General features: G+C 42.0%; 1 long non-coding RNA gene across 1 annotated transcript in view; it reads right to left on the bottom strand.

Moving 5' to 3' along the window:
* Positions 1–20,336, bottom strand: part of LOC138686886 (uncharacterized) — a 30,757-nt gene that overhangs the window by 9,922 nt on the left and 499 nt on the right. The window contains exon 2 of the long non-coding RNA XR_011326217.1: positions 12,486–12,598. This is a non-coding gene — a long non-coding RNA (uncharacterized lncRNA). The remainder of the gene's footprint in view (positions 1–12,485; positions 12,599–20,336) is intronic.

Here is a 20,336-nt window from a genome sequence, read left to right as displayed (position 1 = left end):
ATCCTCTGCTAATTTTTTTCTTGTGCTTTTCTTTCTGTTTCATGATAGGGGTCTCCTGGGTAGCAATATTAGTGCCACAACCAAATGGCAGGCTGTGTGCCAAACTCCAGGGAAACTATTTATCCTGGCAAAAGGAAAAAGCAGAAACTAGAGACAAAGAGAGCCTTGTGCAAAAGTTTGGTAGATTTTGCATGCATCCAAAGATTAAAAGCAAGAGCTGATGTTTTTTCCCTTCTGTTCAAACAAGTTATTTGGGAAACTGGTTTGTGTCAAAGGCTCGGGCAAAATTATCCCTGTTGATGCTCTAGTGTATGAAACAGTGAATCAATGGTGTGTAGTGGGGGAACCTGACAGGTATGGGATAAAATTTTGAAAAAATATTGTCCATTGCACCAGCATAGCACATTTGGGGAAATTATTTCTATACTTTTGAGCTGGTCTAGAAAACCCTGAACAGGCAGGAGGCAACAGAAATGTTCACTCTCTTTCCAATGGAAGGACTGGCAGGTGTTAAATGCAACAAAAAGGGAGATCACTCAAAAGAAACAGAAGGGATTGCACTGCATGTGCCTTGTTGGTAAGCTATGCCTCATCACAGGACTTGTACTAAACATTTATTTCTGTTCAAAAAGCAATTGGATAAATTTTCAGCAGGAAAATTAATTTTGGATTGTTTAATACCAATACAGTATTTCTGGTTTGTCCCGTTCTTACAAACTTTCCTAAGGCATCTGTTATCATGTGCTGTCAGAAACAGTACAGGATACTAGCTGAACTTTTATCTGACACGCTATGGCTGTGCTTGAGTTTTATGCCATTTACTCAGAATTAAAATAGTTCAATATTTACCTTCAGTTTGAACATTTATTGTCACAATCTTATATTTTCCATTTGAACAATTTGCTCTTACTTTCAGATAGTGCTCGCTGAGACATAACTTGGGAAACTAGAAAAAGATGCTTATCCAAGCAACTTGTAATCCTGGAGTATGAGCCAAAATGCACTTAATGTTACTCATTTGCCTTTGATTAAAAGTCTTGCTGCTGGCTCTTTTCAAAGCTTAATTTATTCATTTGCCAGATGTCTTCAGGTGAGAAAAATGCATTGTGAACAGTAAATTAGATTTCTTCAGTACTAGAATGAAATTTCTGGTTAAAAAAAAAAAGAGATAATATGCTAATTGAATTGGGGTTACACACACTTCCTTTAGTGCATTGTTAAGGAGCCATGTATCATCAGATGTGAGATCTGCATTCAAGTCCATGCTGTCAGGGCAGCCTTGAACTGGGAATTGTGGGTAACCCAAGGTGAGGAAATCCCTCCTCATAAAATCCTTATGCTGTAAATGTCATTATCTCCCCACTTCTTTTTTATCTTCAGTATCTCCATTATATTTACCATTGTGAAATACTACATTAATAATGTTTGCAGCTGAATTAAATTGAAAGGAACAACAAACCTCAGTGTCATGAAAAAACAGATTTATGGAGATTTGGAGACAGTTGAGTTTCAACTTGTGAAAAATACAGTTAATGTACCTGCAAAAATCACCGTGAACTCAAATATTCAGTGGAAGAGAGAGAGAGAGGTCTATGGCTGCATATGCAGAAACACACTGCAGACAGAATAAAGCAAGAGCATCCTTTTGAGAGTAGGACTCTACAAGGAATATTGGGTTTGCTTCTGGGTGTTTGTTACAGCTAATGATATAGGCCAGGCAGATCAGAAAAGCCACACCATATAGTGATTGGAGGACAAGAGATGGCAAGTGTGGGGTCTGAAAAACGGCTTTGCCATTTCACTCAAAACATTACGGCTAAGGCAGCTTTGTGTGTAAATCTAATGGTGGGAGATACGGGTACTATGGTTTGAATCAGCAAGTCATTTTCTTAGGTTAGATTTGTAGATAAAAATTGTACCTAAGAAAAGAAATGTCAGCTCTTTAACCTTTTTCCAACATGCATAGCTAAGTTTCATTTCATCCTTGACCCCTAGCCCTTTGAGGTGTCTTACTAGGTTGAAATCATGCTGTTAGAAATTTTTCTTATTTGTTGAGGTGAGTTACACTATGGTGCCTTTTTGCCTTTTAACAGTAATTCAGATCAGGAGGTCTGGTCTAATCAGCTCTACCAAGAAGGTACCTTCTCTGAGACCAAATCTTACAAAGCCAACAGTTTTTGCTTGCTTTTTTTTTTTTTAGCTCAATTGAGTTCAAACCAGTTCACAGTCATTATTTATAAAGGAACAGTAAGGGATGAGTTTATGATTCTGTAGGAGTTCAGAGGGTATAGCACAGCGTCAATGTGCAGGCAACTAGCCAGTTGCAGAAAGCTTGTTCAGGGCAACAAACACCAGTCAGGATCTGGAGTACAGCTTTATTTAGGAGTGCCACTACCTAAAAGCATCACTCATGTTCTTGACTGCATGGTATACAAAGTTCCTGAGTGATCGTAGACTAATGACAAGACAGCATGCAGGACTCAGTTGCCCCACCAGTGGAGGGAGACGAGTTAACTTTCTAAGAGGTAAGGTTCGTGTAACTCAGTTATCAGCGTAATTATTAACAAACTGCCATTTTTTAATCTTAATTTATCCTTCCAATAGGGGAGCCTTAACTTGCTGATCCCACCTATTAACCCAATTCCACTGCCTAGCAAGGGTATAACAGAGCTCAAGTTTAAGTGGCCAGTATTAATGTCGCCTAATTGTTAGTGCTGCTATGTTTGGCCAGAGAAGGGAGATGTGGGTAGCTGGTTCTCAAAGAGGCGTTTTACCACAACCTGAGCAGGAGTTTGTGTTACATAGCACTGATCAGTTTGAATGTGAGCAGCAGATGAAAGAGACAGTTGCCTGGCTCCACAGCTTTGAGTGGTCCTTGCAATGCATTCATTTCTTACAGCGTGAAGGAGAGCAGTGCCTAAGCAGAATCTGAACAGCGCTGAGACAAGGGCTGTGGCTTCACTGCCAAGCTAGAAACAGCTGAAGAGCAAAACACTCTTGCTGCTAGTGAAACCTGATGGTGAGCTTGGGCTAGACTGGCAGTAGCTGAACTTTATAAAAGGCTGTGAGTGGAGGATGGGAGAAAAGGTGTCTGACCTGGGACTGAAAGTATTAGGAAAAAAAATGGATTCCTGAACCTGGGGACAGATGTCGGGGTTCAGGGGCTGAGCCTGAGAGCCCTTACCAGAGAAAGATGTTTTTGAGGGAGAGAGCAGTATGTCTTGTAAAGAAGGTGGATCAGAGTTTGGGGGAGATGGCAGGTGAGCAAAAAACAGTGCTTGGAGTAAGGGGGAAAGGAAGAAAACAAGGATACACCAGGGGAAAAGCGAAAGAAGTGGCCATGACTGGTAGAAAGCCAGTACCTCGTCGCTGAGGTTTGGTACCTTTTAGAAGAGCCTGTAAGAAGCCTGATTTGGGCTTGCTCACTGTGGTGATATGAGATGTGAACTGCTTCTAATCATACATCCTACTTTGGCTAAACACCAAAGCTGACAGACCTCTTTTTATAGTCCTGAGACATTCCTGGGGAAGGACAGAGTTACAAGTGCCTGTCTAGAAGGGTGTTATATTAATGGGAATGGGGTTGTATCCTTATATTGCATGCTGGTGAAAACTCCCTTTGCTTTCTGTTTGGCCACCTGACGCAATGGCAATTCCTAGCCTCCACTGCCACAGCTGCTACCTCAGCTCCTCCCCTCCCCAGAGTCAGGCCTGTGTCCAGTGCTCTGTCCCATTGTCGCTGGCTGCAGTGGTGTTACTTTTCAGGCACAAGAAGCAGCCTTGGCAGATTTGCTGTCCAACTTCTCTCCAGTCTGCCAATCCACTGCTCTTAGAAGGCCAATTTCTGGCCTTTCATAAGGTCTGAGGGTGCTTTAGGCTTGAGGCAGCTTGAGGTGGTGACTGCAAGTCTCAGGATGATTTTAAGTTTGATTTATATTTTTCATAAGTCTTACTTCTTCTAGACTCTGTCAAACTGAGTTTGAACCTGCACTCCTGAGCGCTGGTAATCTTGTTCACCTTTGAGATTCCCCTAAGGTATGCTCCACAGAGCAGCCCCTATCCTGTGATTCCTTTGGAGTATACAATGCCAGGGTTTCAAAGACATAATGTATGTGTTGGAAACCTGTGTTGGTGCTGGTACTCTTGGCAGCAGGTGCTTTCAGAGCACTGTCTGCTACAAATATCCTTCTGGCATCTAGATATGCCCACTTTACTGTGTTCAATGCTATCGCTGACTTTGGCTATTTTGTAATGTTCTGTACGTGTATGAAAAGATTCATTTCAATTAGTCTCAGTAAAAACTCACAGGCATGGCTGGATACTCACTGAACGAGGTAAGGTATATTTGCAGGGATGGTACAAAGTGATCTAGCGTTAGGTTTGACTTGATGTCCTCACTGATGAGTTAGAATAGTTGATGAGTAGAACAAGCTTTGCAATGTGACATTTTAAAATTATTCTAAACTCCTTATGGAACTCAGAGGAAAAAGGGTTTTATGGGTCTGGCTGAACATAAAAGTGAAGAGACAAGGTAGAAAATAATACATAGAATAAACCGTACAATAAAACACAGGAAAAGTAGTCCTAAATTATCTGGGTCATTCTCCAGCATGCTCTGAGGAGCCACTATAAATCTGTAGGAATGATCTGTTAAGGTGGTTCCACAGTGCTCTGCTGCTCAGAAGCAGCTCATAATAGCTGGAGCAAATCAATGGCTTTATATGCACAAATTCATGGAAACATATCTTATAAAAAATGAATAAAAATTTGTGGTTTTAACTATAGATTTCTCCTTGCTCCAGAAACATCCACAGGAAATAAAGCAATCAAATTCAAAACACACAGCTGCTGTCAACCCTACTTTTTAGCCCAAATCAAAAGGATTTCAAATTTTTTCCTCCCTAGCTTTTACAATTCCCCCCTCTGGGGGAGAGGCAAGTCTCAGTAGGAGCTGAGACACTACAGTGCAGTAGGTGAGAAATAGCTAGTGGAAAAGTATCATATACTAAACAAATTTAAGATCAGCAGCCCCTGCCCTGCTGGAGGTTCCAGAAAAGAAAAATTACAAGGAGTGTAGAGAAGTGGTGGGAAGAAGAAAAGCCTCTCTCCTACTGTTGGAGTAAAAGAAGTTCAGCTCTTGTCCTGGTCAGCATTGAGGACAAACAGGGAGCAGCAAGGAGATAAGGGAGCGTTTAGCAGCTCCAGTTTTAATTTCCTAGTCTAGCAGTGTCTGAGCTGTGATGAGCAAAGGACACCAGCCCTCCTGACCCCGCTCCTCTCCCCACCACTGCAAAGAGGCTTCAGGCTGTGTTGGTTTCAGATAGCATCACAGCCAACACAGCAACTTGAGGAAGTTACACAACTTACTTATGTATTTAAAGTAGCTAGCAGTTAAATGATAAAATAATCAAAAGATGCCATGTAAATAAGGTGTATTATATATGGAATAATGCCGTATCTGTAGCTTACTCTTGTGAAAATATACGTCACTGCCAGAGTCCATGGAAAAAAGTGTGGATTTAGGGGAGCCTTCTGAGCCTGTGAGGGAATGAAAATAAACCGTTTGTGACTCAGCCAAAAGCCAGTTAAGAAAGCAGTATTTTCACCCTCAGGGAACAATTAAGTCAATTTGAAAACCTTTAGTTTATTGTTGCAAGCACAGGCAGCCTAATGGAGAGATTTCCAAGTTCAAATAAAGTTACAGAGGTAGAGTGGTATGGTATTTAGCAGTAATGAACTTCCAAAGAAATTTGTGGTGCCTAACACAATAAATACGGATTTATTTAAGGTGCTCTCCTTAAAAAATATCAGCCTAAATTATGCTGACTTATCTACTTTTCTTTTGCCATATTTGGTGGTAACCAATACAGTCACTAGTACATTTCAGTTAAGGACTCACTCTTCCCCAGCCCATTATTCCTTAAGACCTACAACTCTCCAGTGTGACCTTACGAATAAGAAACTCCCAGTAAGAAATTCTCTGCAGAATGAGGCAAAAGGAGAGAGATGACTTAAGGATGTCATGGAGCAAACTAGATCCTCAAACTGCTAGAGGAGGGGAAAATGACTCGCAACTCTGACATTCAACAAGGTATGTGTTTTGTCTTCAAGGACACAATCCAGCACCTTGAGTCAGAATTAATCAGAAGTGTTACATAGATCATATTTTCTCTAATGGAAATGTTGCTAGTTTGCAAAAAGTCATGGAGACTTTTACAGGGAAAGCCATATAATCTGGGAGAGGGGAAATCAGATAAACCAGTATTGAATGATTTTCTAATCAGGAAGATGGTTCACAGGGAAAGAAATCAACATGCCACAGAGGATGTGTATGTCCAAGAAAAACACATGCAAACAAGCTGAGAGAATGATTTCTTTGTGCTGTTGCCTGTGCCTGCTGCTAATCCAAGCTGCAATATGGACAAATGCCCTTAAACATATGCAGAAGGAAGGAGAATGAAGAGATCTACCGCCATAGCGAGGTCCAGACTGTTGTTAGGTATTGTCATCAGAGCCATGGAGACTCAGAATGGGGTCTGGTCTAAGACAGGATCTACCACTTCTGGCTTATAGCTAAGGCAATGAAGGGATGACCCAGACGATACCTGGTGTCAGCCTGCAGAAGGGATCTATTTCACATGTATTTTCCTGCTTTGCGTTTTTTTATAATAATTTCTAACATTGCAATTATTGCAAACATTGCAAGAATTCACCATTCTTCTTTTCATTCTGAGCTTCTTTGGCAACTGATGGGCACTTGAATGACTCAACAGCCTTGCCCCTGAAGAGACAAATCCATACCAGGCAATGTTAAGTACAAGCCTGGTGGTATGCCAGCAGACCAGGTTTGTAAGTCCCAGACACACCACTAAATTGCAAATTTTCAGAGGTTTTATCATCAAGTGCCAGGTAAGACTTGAGAAGTTTCCCCAGTTCCAGTGTTGTTCAGTGTCAACAGATTAGTGCTGGGAACCTGGGAACAACCTGTGCCATCATACGTTAGCACTCAGAATTCCTTCAGAGGGGTTTGTTGTATGTAGTTTGTTGCCATGTAGCAGAGCATGCAGAGCTGACCATATCACTATACAAGATTGTTGTGGTTTAACCCTAGCCAGCAACTGAGCACCACAGAGCCGCTCACCCACTCCCATGGCGGGGAGTAGCTTGCCAGAGTCTTGAGTAGCTACGGTGCTTGTCACTGGGGTTTGAGTAGCCACAGTGTCTGCCACCGGGGTCTGAGTAGCCACAGTACCTGTCATGGGGATTGATCTCTGGGTGGCATTTCTAAATAGTTGTTTAACCCTAAACAAGACCTGAACTACATTCAGGAATATGCTGGTTCCTAGCAATAAGACCATGCTGGTTTCAACATGCCAAGGATATTCAAAATTTGCAAAATTCTCAAACACTATTGTAATTAGCCTGGTGGAGAAGGGGAAGATGTGGGAAGATGTCTTCCCCATAGGTTGGCTCCCCAAGGAGCAAAGGTATCAGATTGGCAACATAAGGGTGAATTATTTATGGTTCAGCGGGTCCATGACACCTCAGGCCATCAGGGGAGAGATGCAACATATAGAAGGGCTCATGATCGAGGGATGGGCCTGACCGTGGACACTATCACACAGGTTACCCATGAATGTGAAACATGCACTGCATTCAAGCAAGCCAAGCAGTTAAAACATCCATGGTATGAAGGACGGTGGCTGAAATATAAATATGGGGAGGCCTGGCAGATTGCCTATATCACACTCCCACAAACCCACCAAGACAAGCACCATGTGCTTACAATGGTGGAAGCAACCATCGTTCCCCCACCATGGGATGGGGGAGGAAATTGGAAGAGTAAAAGTGGGAAAACTCATGGGCTGAGACAAAGACAGTTTAAAGCCGCATGCAAAGCAAAACAAGGAATTCAATCAGCACTTCCCACTGGCAGGCAGGTGTTCAGCCATCTCCAGGAAAGCAGGGCTCCATCACCCATAATGGTTACTTGGGAAGACAGACACCATAACTCCAAACATCCCCCGCTTCCTCCTTCTTCTCCCAGCTTTATATGGTAGGCATGATGTCATATGGGTATGGAATATCCCTTTGGTCAGTTGGGGTCAGCTGTCCCTGCTGTGTCCTCTCCCAACTTCTTGTGTACCCCCAGCCTACTCGCTGGTGGTGTGGGGAAGGAGCAGAGAAGTCCTTGACTGCGTAAGCATTGCTCAGCAATAATGAAAACATCCCTATGTTATCAACACTGTTTTCAGCACAAATCCAAAACATAGCCCTATAGTAGCTACTATGAAGAAAATTAACTCTATCCCAGCCAAAACCAGCATGAAGATATAAGAACAAGGGAATAAGCTATCTTGAAAATATTGATTGCAATAATAGTGTGAGGTTATATAAAAGGCAGTTTAAAGGACATAATTTCTTCTTTGCTTTAGAAAGCTTCATTTCCATTTCCTTGTGATTAGAGTCTCAGACAGGACACGATATTACACAGAATTACCTATCTTCTTACTACCAAAGGTGTCAGGATTACCACTTCTGTTGTATACTTTCACTGGCTGTGGGCTGCTTTTTTCTGTTGTTACCCTCAAAAGAGACATTGGTGCAACCTTATGCAGCACAGCCTGGAAAATATTGATTAGCCTTCTTGCTGGGCTCACAGCATTTATTTCTCTGTGAGTATCATGTAGAGAACATGATTCAGAGGAATAGTGAATGATGTTTAATTTGGGTACTATCTCCCAAACTCCTGTAAGTACCTTTGGTTCTATGTAGCTGTTTCCAGGAGAACCAGTTAAACAACTGCTTGAAGATCATATTCTGCAGATATAGAAACATTGAGACAGAGGAGTCTTACAAGAGAAAGAAAATTAAAAATATAAACAGCACAAATGGAATAATGATCAATACGAAGAAATGAAAAAATACAAAGAGTCCAGGTATGATCCACAGGACAAAACATGAAAAGCAGAAAAGGCTGCAAGATGGTTGCAGCAGCAGTTAGATCCTAGCTGACTGTATGGCACTGTGGCAAAAGTACCTAAAAAGTTTGTTTGTTAGATGAGAAGAAACTATTTCTTGAGACTTTTGCATTCTCTGAATCTTAATTTTCTTGACAACCAAAGGGGTCTTTTTTTGTAGTCATTCAGGTTAGGTGTTTCAGATGTTTCCTGATGGTGCTCTAGCAATATATTTTTAGATGCTGCTAATCAGAATCCTGAAACTGAACCAGCCTCATGGTGCCAAAACGCATCTCTTGGTAAAATTAAATAGCAGATCTTACTGCCAAAATTTATCTTGAATACTTCAATATGTTGAGAGAGCTGCTAGGCATTTAAGTAGAAAGAATAAAGGCAAGGCTGCTCTGTGTTTGCTACTGGTTTGTAATATTTTTCCCTAGCTCCTGAACCATCTCCCAGATCTTGACAAGAAGGTTTTTGCTTGTCAAGAGCTTGCATGTTTTGCACATTCTTTGGTAAAGAAGGAACACACAACAGCTGCAGTTTCCACGGATACTACAGGGCACTGTCGCTGTGGGATGGCACGGGAAGACAGTGGTGGAGGAGTGGAATGCTATAAACTTGTCCTAAAGCTTTCACTGAAATAAGAAAATCCCATGGAGTGTTCTGAATTCAGCAGATCAGCAGATCTCTGAAAGAAACATCTGCACTGAAAACCTTCCAGCTTGATCTTTTGCTATCATTCAAAGCACTTCTTAACACTGCCTACAAGACAGGACACTTTGTTCAGACATGAAGAAACAGAGACTTATGAGATATTACTACTATTTCCTACTGCTTTTCACATTTATTTGCTTTGGAAAATCAGAGATTCTGCAAACCATTGTTTGCTGAAGTCATCTGGAGTTAATGACTGTACATGTTGTAATGTCTGCTGTACTCTAAACTCACCCCTCTCTTGCCTGAAGATTAAAGGCAACCCCAGCTCTGCAATTTGATGAAGACAACCTGGTGTGGGTTCTCCGTGACCTCTTTTTGGCAGGAACAGAAACCACAATGACCACTTTGCACAAGGCACTGCTCCATATTTTGACTTGCCCCAGAAAAGAGGGGAGACTAATGAGGTCACATGCAAAACCACTTGGATTATGCTTTCTCAAGAGAACACACCAAGGTCAGCACAAAGTGTAAAGGTAAAAACTTGTAAAACTGCATCCAACTGGAAATTTATACTCTGTGAGCCAACAAACACATCTTTGATATATTGAGAATCATGGACTCACCCAGGCCCATTAGCTTCATCTTGCTGCCATGCACCCTGGCAAAAAGTATTCACTCTTTCTTCCTTTCTGTGAGAGTCAGAATGAAAGCAGAGGGAGCTGGGCATGTAACAAGTCTGTAAGATGACAGTAGACAGTGCAGTGCCCCTGCAACCATGCTGCTGAGCACAACCAGTTGCCCAGGCTTCCCCCAGGGTGGTCTTGATGAGACAGCAGTGCTGTCAGTTGCACATTCAGTGAGAGAGGGGAAACTCCCATCCTTAACATCCAGCTGCAGCATGGGATCAAAATAATTTTTCCCTTACAGGCCACCACTGTCCTCCCCCACTACAGCCTCTTCTGAGCAGTGGCAGGCATCCTGAAAGTCCTTCAAGTTCCTGATGGACAAAACTAAAAAAATCTCAGAGAAAAGTTTGATTTGGGGGAAATAACAATGCTGGCAATTCCTGAGCTCTTTTGCATGGTCTCTTGAAGTGTTTTGTAATGCTTCATTGTCTTTCACAATGTTTCTGAAGAATATCAAATTTATTAGATTTGTTTTCAGTCTTGCATAAAGTTCTCCCATTATTATGTCTCTCCATCCCTGAGCTATCCACTTACTACTTATAAAATCTTATTAGGGCATTAGCTGAGAATGTTTTAGTGCATTAGAAGGAAACAATCACTGGAGAGTGTAATATAATTTCTGTACAGAGTAGTTTTCTGTCTACTGTCACTGGAGTGGTTAACTGGGAATGTATTTGTGACAGCAACAGCCCTAGTAGCTCAAGTAGGAGGGGCTCTGAAGCAGAGAGGATACAGATAAAGATTCGTGCTGCAGATAAAATGATCAGTGAGTCTGCCAAAATGGGTGGTCCCGCCTCTTTTGTCCTTGGCCATATTCTCACTCTGCTTGGTGAGACAGCAGCCAGCAGGTAAGTGTGTTCAGACTGTTGAGCCAGCAGAAAACTATTACTGCAACTAAAAATTAAAGGCTTTCCACCAGATTAGCCAAATGAATCCAGTCACTTTATAGCTCTGTGGTTGCTAGAGCCAACACTGGTGAAAGGGAAAATGAGGGGATGGGACTATTTGTTTTCAAGGCATCTTGCTTATAGCTAAATTACAGTCTGGCTGTAACATGAAACTGCATGAAGCAGCTTGCCCAGAATCACAGAGGAGAGCTGTAGCACAGCAGGGAATTGAACCAGATCTTTAAAGTCTAAGTTAATGTCCAGACGAGGGTACCAGCCTTATTCTCACTGTGATAGCTGAAAAGTGGCCCACCTCAGTTCACCTGATCCATTCTTCCTGTTCACTCTATGCACAATTCAAGGGGCACACTCCATTGTGCCCCAGCTGCATTCACGTTGGGAATAGACATGGTTAATTTGGCTATGCTGTCCAAGCGCTCCAATAGGGTTAATGCCTGGGGGAGTGGGGGGTCTGGCAGCTCCGGGGCTAGCAGGTCACAGCTGAGTGAGGAGGCACGTGAGGACAGCAATGTTTTCTTAAAGCCAATTTTTTTTGTGGGTGTTCTTGTCTTTCTCTGTGTCTGGATTTCTCTGATATTCCTGAATATTCAGAGGGCCCAACTCAAGCTGCCGCTGGGACCGACACCTCTCCCCTTAACTGGCAAGCTGTGGATACTGGACTTCCAAATTCACCATGAAACACTCTTGAAGGTACTGATGCTTTTTATAGTTTTATGAATAGTTCAGGTGTAGACTGCTAACATGTCCTTGGCTAGAACATAAAAGCATCTTTCTTCTCCTTCCCAGCTTCTGTCTGAACTGTGAGCTTTTTAGGCAGAACTTTAAGCTCTATGTCTCCCTGTTGGACTTTAGAGAGGATTAGCAATGAGTGGAAAGGGCCTGCAGCAACAGTTGCAAATGGTGCAAATTACTGAACAGTCACCCAGTCAAAAATAATGCCTGAGGAATCCTGTTACTACAGTACAAGCTACGAGGAGGGAGGAAAGGAAACAGGAAGAATAAGCAAAACTCATCAAAGAAGGCAGAAAGCAAAGCTTATTTGCTTGAGGACTGAATCCTATAGCTCTTATTTCAGCAATATTGCCATTGGCTGGTTACATCTTGGCACAACAAGGCTCTGGAAGGCTTTCTTAGACAGAGGCCTGGCCTGGCCAGTGCAGGAGCAGCAAAGCAAGTAAGACTGCAGCACACTGGAGGTATTACTGCTCCAGGCCAGTCCTTGCTGTTGAGGATAAGAACGAAGGGGAAAGGACAAAGAAAAGCTTTGTTACCTGTGGTGTTACAATTTTGAAGGTTGTGCTGAGACAAAAGTTCCTCTTCCCTGGGGTTCTGCTTGTTTTGGGAGGGTGTTGCAAGTGTCAGTAATCATCAGTGTTGATCTGCACTGCAAAACAACCAAGTGGATAGATTAAAATCTTAATACATTTGACTACATAACTAAGCAGCTGCACAGAACTGCAGCTAGGTGACATTGTATGTACTATTTGGTACAGTAGAGTATGAACACACTGGCTTTCTGGCTTTTGTTTTTTCTTGGACAGCGTAGAGGCACAGAAGGAAGATATTAGTAATGTTACTGACATTCCTTAATGTGCTCTACACACCGCATCTGCCAAATAAGACCCACAGGACACTTCCCTTTCTCCATGTGCTGCTGGAGGGTGAGCCAGGAAAGATTCATGCCATGACCCTATCTCTAGCTGTCCTGGGAAATGCAGAATGTTGGTAAAAAGGAGAGTCACTAAGCCTGGGAGGTGTGTGAGGCAAGATGCATCATTGAGGCTCCCTATTTTCCTGTGTGTACAGAAGGAAACACAGGCTCTGCAGTTCCTTTGGGTACTAGATGGAATTCAATTCAGGGATTCAAGTACTTGTTTATTCCTCTGTCTCCACCTTACTTGGGCTATTAAGGCAAAAAACTGGACTCCGACTGCTGTGAAAACCATTCTTCAAATTACTCTCCCCTACAGAAAACAGCCATTGCTCACAGCAAGTGGCAGCAACTAGGTGCCTGATCATATTTGCATGCGTTTTCAGTATGGTTAGCATATTTCAGGATCCCTGGCTACATCTTTGTTTCAAAAAATTGCAAAGGAGGAGGCCTGCACCCACCTCCAGAGAGATGCAGTCCTGCTTATGGATGTTCCTGAGTAACATATGTGATTTCAGCAACACAACGTTACCAGTGGATTCCTAAAAGCAAACTGTAGAAGCCAGGACACATGTGAAAACTCTGCTCAGTCAAACTCTTAACAGCTTTACAAATGGCACGTTTTCACCAGTTCCCCAAAAATCCCTAGAGCAGAGATATGTCTTTTAATCTTTCAAGTGTCTTTCAAGTGTCCATCTTGTTTGCAACTTGTGCTGTAACTGCTCAGAAAAAGGTCACACATTATATATATATATAGTTGCATAGATATAGATATAGTTACATATGGTTTGGTGTTACATATACAAATATACATACACATATATGTAACACAAAAAATATGTGCAGACACCATCTTTATTCATCCATCTGCTTCATACTTTAAAATCCCTTGAAACAGATGTTCAGAAATCCTTACCTCCTATCCCATACAGTCACAGGCTAGCTGGTGTTCCTATCCAAAATCCTAAATCTTTGAGCAAGGTAACACTATCTCATCTTCCCTCCGCCTGTGCAATTAGGTCTTTCTCAACTACTCAGGGTTGAAGAGTTTAAAACTGGTCTCTAATTTACAGGTGCCAGAGACTTGATTTGCAGAACTACCGAGAACACAAACTCCGGCAGCAATCAGTAGGATCTGTAGGAGCTAAGCACTTCCCAGGCAGCTCATGATACTCAATACATCTCAAACGACATACTGCAGATCAATGGCTATGTTTGAAAAGTTTGGCTTAACTGCCTCACTGTGCTAGACTTCGCAAGCACAATGCTCGGTGCCATGGTGAGCAAACATTACCATCTAATGGCTGCACCTGTTAATTACAACTATAATTTCTACTTTAACGATGAAAACTGTTCCTTGTGTAAATACTGATACACTGAAAAAGCTGTATGATTGGAAAATAAATAAAAATAGAAAGATAATAAAAGCAATATTTATGTTTTTGCAGTATCCATCAATCACCTCTGGTGGGGCAATGTAAATGGAAGAAATCCCATTGAAGTATTTCTGGTTGTATGACATGGTTGTTGCACTGATGGCTATATATACTGCAGATACATGAATAATAACAGCCATAAATAATAATGCAATGCATTAATAACAGTGAAAGCCTTTTAAGATTTTAATAGTGAAACATGATTCCAACCTCTTTTCCTGACAGCAGGATGAAATTTCTCCTACCCCTTTCTTGGGCAATGCCAAGGGCTGCAAAACAGACCTTACATAACAGAAATGGTCTTTGAGCTCTGGCCTAAGAGTGCCACTAAGATGTGGAAGGGCCTCTCTGTAAATGTCTCATATCTTCATGTCATCATGTGTCTTATTGTCTCTCTAGGTGGCCAGGATGTATGGAAATACATACACACTCTGGCTAGGAAAAACACCAGTGATTTTGCTCAATGGGTTTCAAGTAGTGAAGGATGCCTTGACTGGGCATGCAGAATAATTCCAAGACCTGTGGCATCCTTCTTTAGGGATGTCGTTGGGAGGCCCCTACGGTACTTTCTGTTGTTATGTGTACTGAAATATTTTTAGCAGAACAAGCTGTTCAGAGAATGGGGTTTGGTACAATGACTGCATCTACTCTTAAGGCCTCTTTTCAAGATGAGCTGCTCTTGGCAGCAAGTTGAATGCTCTAGAACAACTGCTGCATGTCCTTCTCAAACACTGGGCCCCCAATATACATTCAGCACGCAAAACTAATGTGTTTCCTGTTTATATACTTGCATAGCCTGGGGAATTCTTAGTTACTGAGAGTGTTACCAAGCTATCTATCTCAGTAAGTCTTTGTGGTAAAAGGTGTAAATTTGTAAAAATGTCAGCCAGCAGGACCCAGCGTGTGTTGAGTGCACGGTTCTAGGTAAAGGAGCAGAAAAGGAAAGACAGGTACGGAACTTATTTCCCACAAAAAGGATCAAGTAGATGTGAAAAAATGGCATAAACACCTCTGATTCCCTATATAAATACTGCCAGGGATCCTTCCAAACTCATGGTGGTAATTTTTGGAACCACTACGATTTCACTAGTCCTGCTTATGGAGACACCAGTCCCATACTTCTCCCCAGTCCTTCTCCATTTTGTTGCAGGCATCATCTTTGCCAATGGGCATACCTGGAAGCAGCAAAGATGGTTCAGCCTTATGACTCTGAGGAACCTAGGACTGGGAAGAAAAGCCTGGAAGCCTGGATTCAGGAGGAAGCTTGCTGCCTGATGAAGGTCTTTGCCAGAGAAAGAAGTGAAATACAGATCTGTATGTAGTCATAACATGGGCTCATTCTCCCTACTTCCAACCCTGCTTTTTCTACTGGAAGTTGCAATTTCTGCAGTAGGTTCGATGAGAGGCTTACACAGCTGATGCTTTCACAATTCATTTTGCACTTGGCTGGAACATCATGCCTGACTCATTGCTTTCATGCTAACCCTTTATGGGAGAAAGTGACAGATGAGAGACTCCTAAATTGTGCTGATTATGCACTTTTCTATAGGATGGAATCTTTCCCTCACTCATTATAAAGGTGCCTGAAGAACAATCTCCCAGTTAGTCTCCTGCATCTTGATTTCTGCAGGCTCAGCTATTTGTGTAATCCCATGCAAATCAAGAGCAGGCTGGATGGGAGCTCAGTGTAACAAAGGGTCATAGCCTATAAAAGAAGTTAATGATGCAGCTTTCTCTGTTTGTAGGCATGGAACTCTGTCCCACTCCCTTCTTCCATCAACAACATGATTGCTGATGTGTTTTTTGGACATTGCTTCTCTACAGAGGCTGCCATGTGCCAGAGGCTGCTCAGACGCTCCCAGGCCATGGCAGAATTCCACAGCACCTCCTGGCCTCAGGTAAGCAAGGACTGACCCATTCTCTGTAACTGTATCAAAGCCTGACAGCATTCCTCAGTGACCTGCGGCATGAAATGGTCATTCTTTGCCAATGCACAGAGAGGAAGAAGAGCTCTTAAATAAACACTGAAGTCTGCTAAAACCAGCACTCACTTCTGTCCCCTTCTTTCTCAATAATGATCCCACTGCAACCATTCCTGGCTTGCTTTGCCTACGGGCCCACTGAATCTCCTCTAAGAGCTCTCTTCAGAGAGACTGATCTGACTTTACATTGATATTGTTCAGCATCAAGTTTGCCCTGGGGCCAGAATCAGGTTTTTCCTCTTTGCTTGTGTCTTGAAGGGTTTTGTAATAGCCTTGATTTCCTGTGTTAGATTGGGTTGCAAGAACCATCCAGAAAAAACAGGACAAGCTAACATGGTTGTGGCTTTGAGAACTACAGCCAAGTGTTGACTTAAGATTTAGGAGGAAACAGGTCATTTGGGAAAGATTTCACTTAGAAAATGTAAGAAAAACTGTACTCAAGGGCATTTAAATCCCCCAAATCTGAAAGTTACTCGTGGAGAGCAGGCAATCTGGAAAGTTAACTGTATGGTAATGGTCATCCTTCACACACTTCTCTCCAAGATAATTTTTAAATAAATTAAGTGGTCATTCATTTCCTATAGTCAGACAAGTAATACATCTGAATCATAGCCATGGTTAGGTGTGGTTCAGCTGTGAGCATGCAGGCTTTAAATGCATTATGAAGACAAGACATCATGGTGTTCCTTGTGCTTTTATTTCCAGGTGCCGGTCTACAACACTTTCCCATCCCTGCTGAGGCACTGAAGCACTATGTTAATGAGACTGCTGGTGGCACTAACACTTGCAGGATCTATGAACACTTATTAAAGATGAGATCAGGAACCACCAGAAGAGCTGGGTGCCTGCAGAGCCACAGAACTTCATTGATGCATGCCTAGCTCAGATGTTAAAGGTAACAAGTAATTGTCTCTTGTGCAGCTGCAACATATTTAAAATGCTTGTAGTTATTTCCAGATGCACTGCTACTTCCTTCTCCTCCTTTTTCTTCCGAGAGGCTGTTGAGCTCTTTCTTTCTTCGAATTCAACCTCAAAAGCAAAGTACTTTGTGGAGGTACTGAGGATGTTCCTGGGCAGTCACCACAGAGAGAGTAATGCTCCACTCTAGACTGAAAGAATGCTTATTGTATGCTGTCTTCCTCAGTCAGCAAGATTTTTTTTTTTAACAGAACTACATGGCTGCTGTCTTACCAGCTTCATCAACTCAGTATGGGCTCTGTGATGAAAAAAAGCTCTGTTGCTGGAAATTTGCTATGCTATTAAAGCAGTCTTAAATCTCATTATCTGTCCCATATCTGCAGGCAAAGAATGACCCACTCTCCGCATTCAGAGAGACCAACATGGTGCAAGCGATCACATATCTCATTATAGCGGGCTCAGACACCACCACTATCACTTTATGGTGAGCTCTCCATGATGGTATATCTGGAAGTACAAGGTAAGAAATGTGTGTATCGGCACTTATATGTGTGGCTGTCCTTGCTCATGGCAGGGTAATAGGCAAAATGCAGTTGACTCAGCTGCCCTAATCCTGTAGTGTAGGGTGTCTTGGGAATTTTAAATTTCTCCATAGAGTCTACACATCAATGGCCTTCTTGAATACTCTTTATTAGTCCTTTTATTCTGCAGAATGAGTCCAAGAAGAGTTGGATGCTGTCATTGGTCCATCCTGTGGAATTGAATAAAAGGACTGAACAGTCCTGCCATATGCAAATGCAGTTCTATGTGAGATTATGTGTTATAGCAGCATAAGTGCAATAGTGTTTATGTGCACCCAGGATAGCGCACTGCAAAGCTTCACTATCACTAATGTATATTAATGCCACTAAGCTTTGGGGACAATCCTTAGACAAAGCAAAGCCAGGCAATAGATCCCTCTCACTGATTTAAACACCACACATTGTGTTTGTATTTTGTCCCAGGCTGCAAAACTACCCAAAGGTGAGTTTGAACAACTCGTGAGGAACTCTTCACTGTGAATAGGATGCTGGACATTATCTACTTCCTATAATATGAATAAACCTGTACTCAGTTTCCCTCTCCTTTTGCACAGATGTTACTTTCTCTATACAGGATTTCAAGAGTTAGATCAGTATAAAGGCACCAGTATAATGACCGTAGGCTTCTTTTAAACTGGTACAAGCTAAATATAAACCCCACAGAAATTCTGGAAAAACAGTCTGTATATGCAACTTATTGCAGCAGCAGAATACTTTAAATCCATATCCAACTTCATGTAGGTGGTCTTCCCAATGGATAAGACGTATGTAGCTTTGGGGGAAGATATCTATGAGAAAATCAAGATCAAAGTCAGCGGGCTTGATCAGTGTGAAGTCTTCAGTTCAGTGGTGTTTGGGTTTTTTTCCAAAGTTTCTGATTACTGTAATTACTGCATCCTCTGGTGCTCTAAAATCAATCTTTAAGAGTGCCTAACAATTTCTAAATAAGCTATTCTGTAGGAGATAGCACAGCATGACCCTGTTTCTCACCTCATAATAATTAGTTGGCACTTGCACCAGGCAATTTCAAGAGAGCAATTGATATCTTGGCAATTTAAGTCATTAGTTTTTGACACTGTGAAAAAGATCCTTGTGTGTTCATTTTGTCTTTCAGTAGGACACCTTAATTTTCCCCAACATTTTTTCTGTCTTGTATGATCAAGAGCAGTGGGAAAGTCCTTGACAATTTAACCCTGGTCATTTCCTGGACACAGATAGAAACTTCGTGAACAAAGAAGCCTTTATGCTGTCTTCTGCAGGTAAGAGCAATCCTCAGTATTGCATACAGCTGTCCTACAGTGACTGTTTCACAGGGCAAGACTTTCTTAACATGTCATCTCCTGCCACAAGTATCTTTATTCATTTCCATAATAAGGTCTAGGTAGCAAAAAAGTGGAGGTAGTGATTTTGGAGACTTGCTGCAAATTAATTTTCTTGAGAAAAAGAAGTTAAGACTAGCTGGTGTCTGAAATTCTCAATGAAATGAAATGCAGTTGTGATAGTAAGGTAGATTGTCCTGTGGGAAAACAAGGGTTGATTAAAGCTCCTTCAGAAGGCAGGGGATGCAACCCTGTTTGCTAATTAAGAACTGGCTCCTGGAAGGTATTAGAATTCTTATACTAATATTGATATCAGTGGAGACTAAGAGGCCAGCAAAAGCAGCAGCACATTAGGTTTATCTATGAACAGGTCTCCATAGCTATTTGTATAACACATCCTTTCTGAAATATTTTTGTAAACTGCTGGTCTTCAGAGCACATAGTTCCCATTTATGTGTAACGGCAACCAACTAGGAAATGTATGGGGTTTTAAACCATTTCTGCTGGTATTTGTTTCTAAATAATTTTCTATGTCTTCTAAGATTATGAACACAGGTTTGAGCCCATAAAACAACAGGATGGGAGTTCCAGTGGTAAGGATTTGTAGCGTATGACTTGGGAGAGTTCTTTTCCCTGCTCTGCCATACTTCTATGATTTCAGGGATGTTGCTGAAACATCCAGCCTTTGCTTCCAAATAGTAAAATAGGAATAACAGCATTGCATTAGTGTGCTTTGCAAGGTTAAATACACTCAGACACTGTAGTAACAGCAAATATGTAGTACCTTACATGTGTTGAATACCCTTTTTTTCATATTCCTGATATACAGGCTATGATTTTCTCTGACTCTCTCCACATCTCAAGTTGGTGGAGAAACAGAAACTACATTAGTCAGAAATCCATTTACTAAATTCTGCCAGATAGCAGAAATTATTGATCAGAGGTTTGCAAAATACTACGAGAAGATTCTGTGCTCACGGGGTAACCTGGGCATTGTTTCATGAAGTGTGAGAAGATGCTGGAGGAGGGACTATCTCCCCTGCCCTCTGTAAAATGTCTCTTATCATCTACTAATACTGCAGGCGGTGCAGGCTTTTCACTGGTATGGTGTATTTTCCTCTCCTCTCCCCTTCCCTGGACCCTATCCCTGCCTCAGGTAGGGCATGTTAGAGAAATAGCGTCAGCAGCCATGGCAATGAGTTGTAGATCTTGACAGGTCCGTTCACAGGATGGCG

This window comes from Haliaeetus albicilla, chromosome 9 (assembly GCF_947461875.1).
Source record: "Haliaeetus albicilla chromosome 9, bHalAlb1.1, whole genome shotgun sequence".
In the NCBI taxonomy this organism is placed as follows: domain Eukaryota; kingdom Metazoa; phylum Chordata; class Aves; order Accipitriformes; family Accipitridae; genus Haliaeetus; species Haliaeetus albicilla.
Note: the sequence above shows the minus strand (reverse complement) of the source record. Positions and strands in the feature narration are given on the sequence as shown.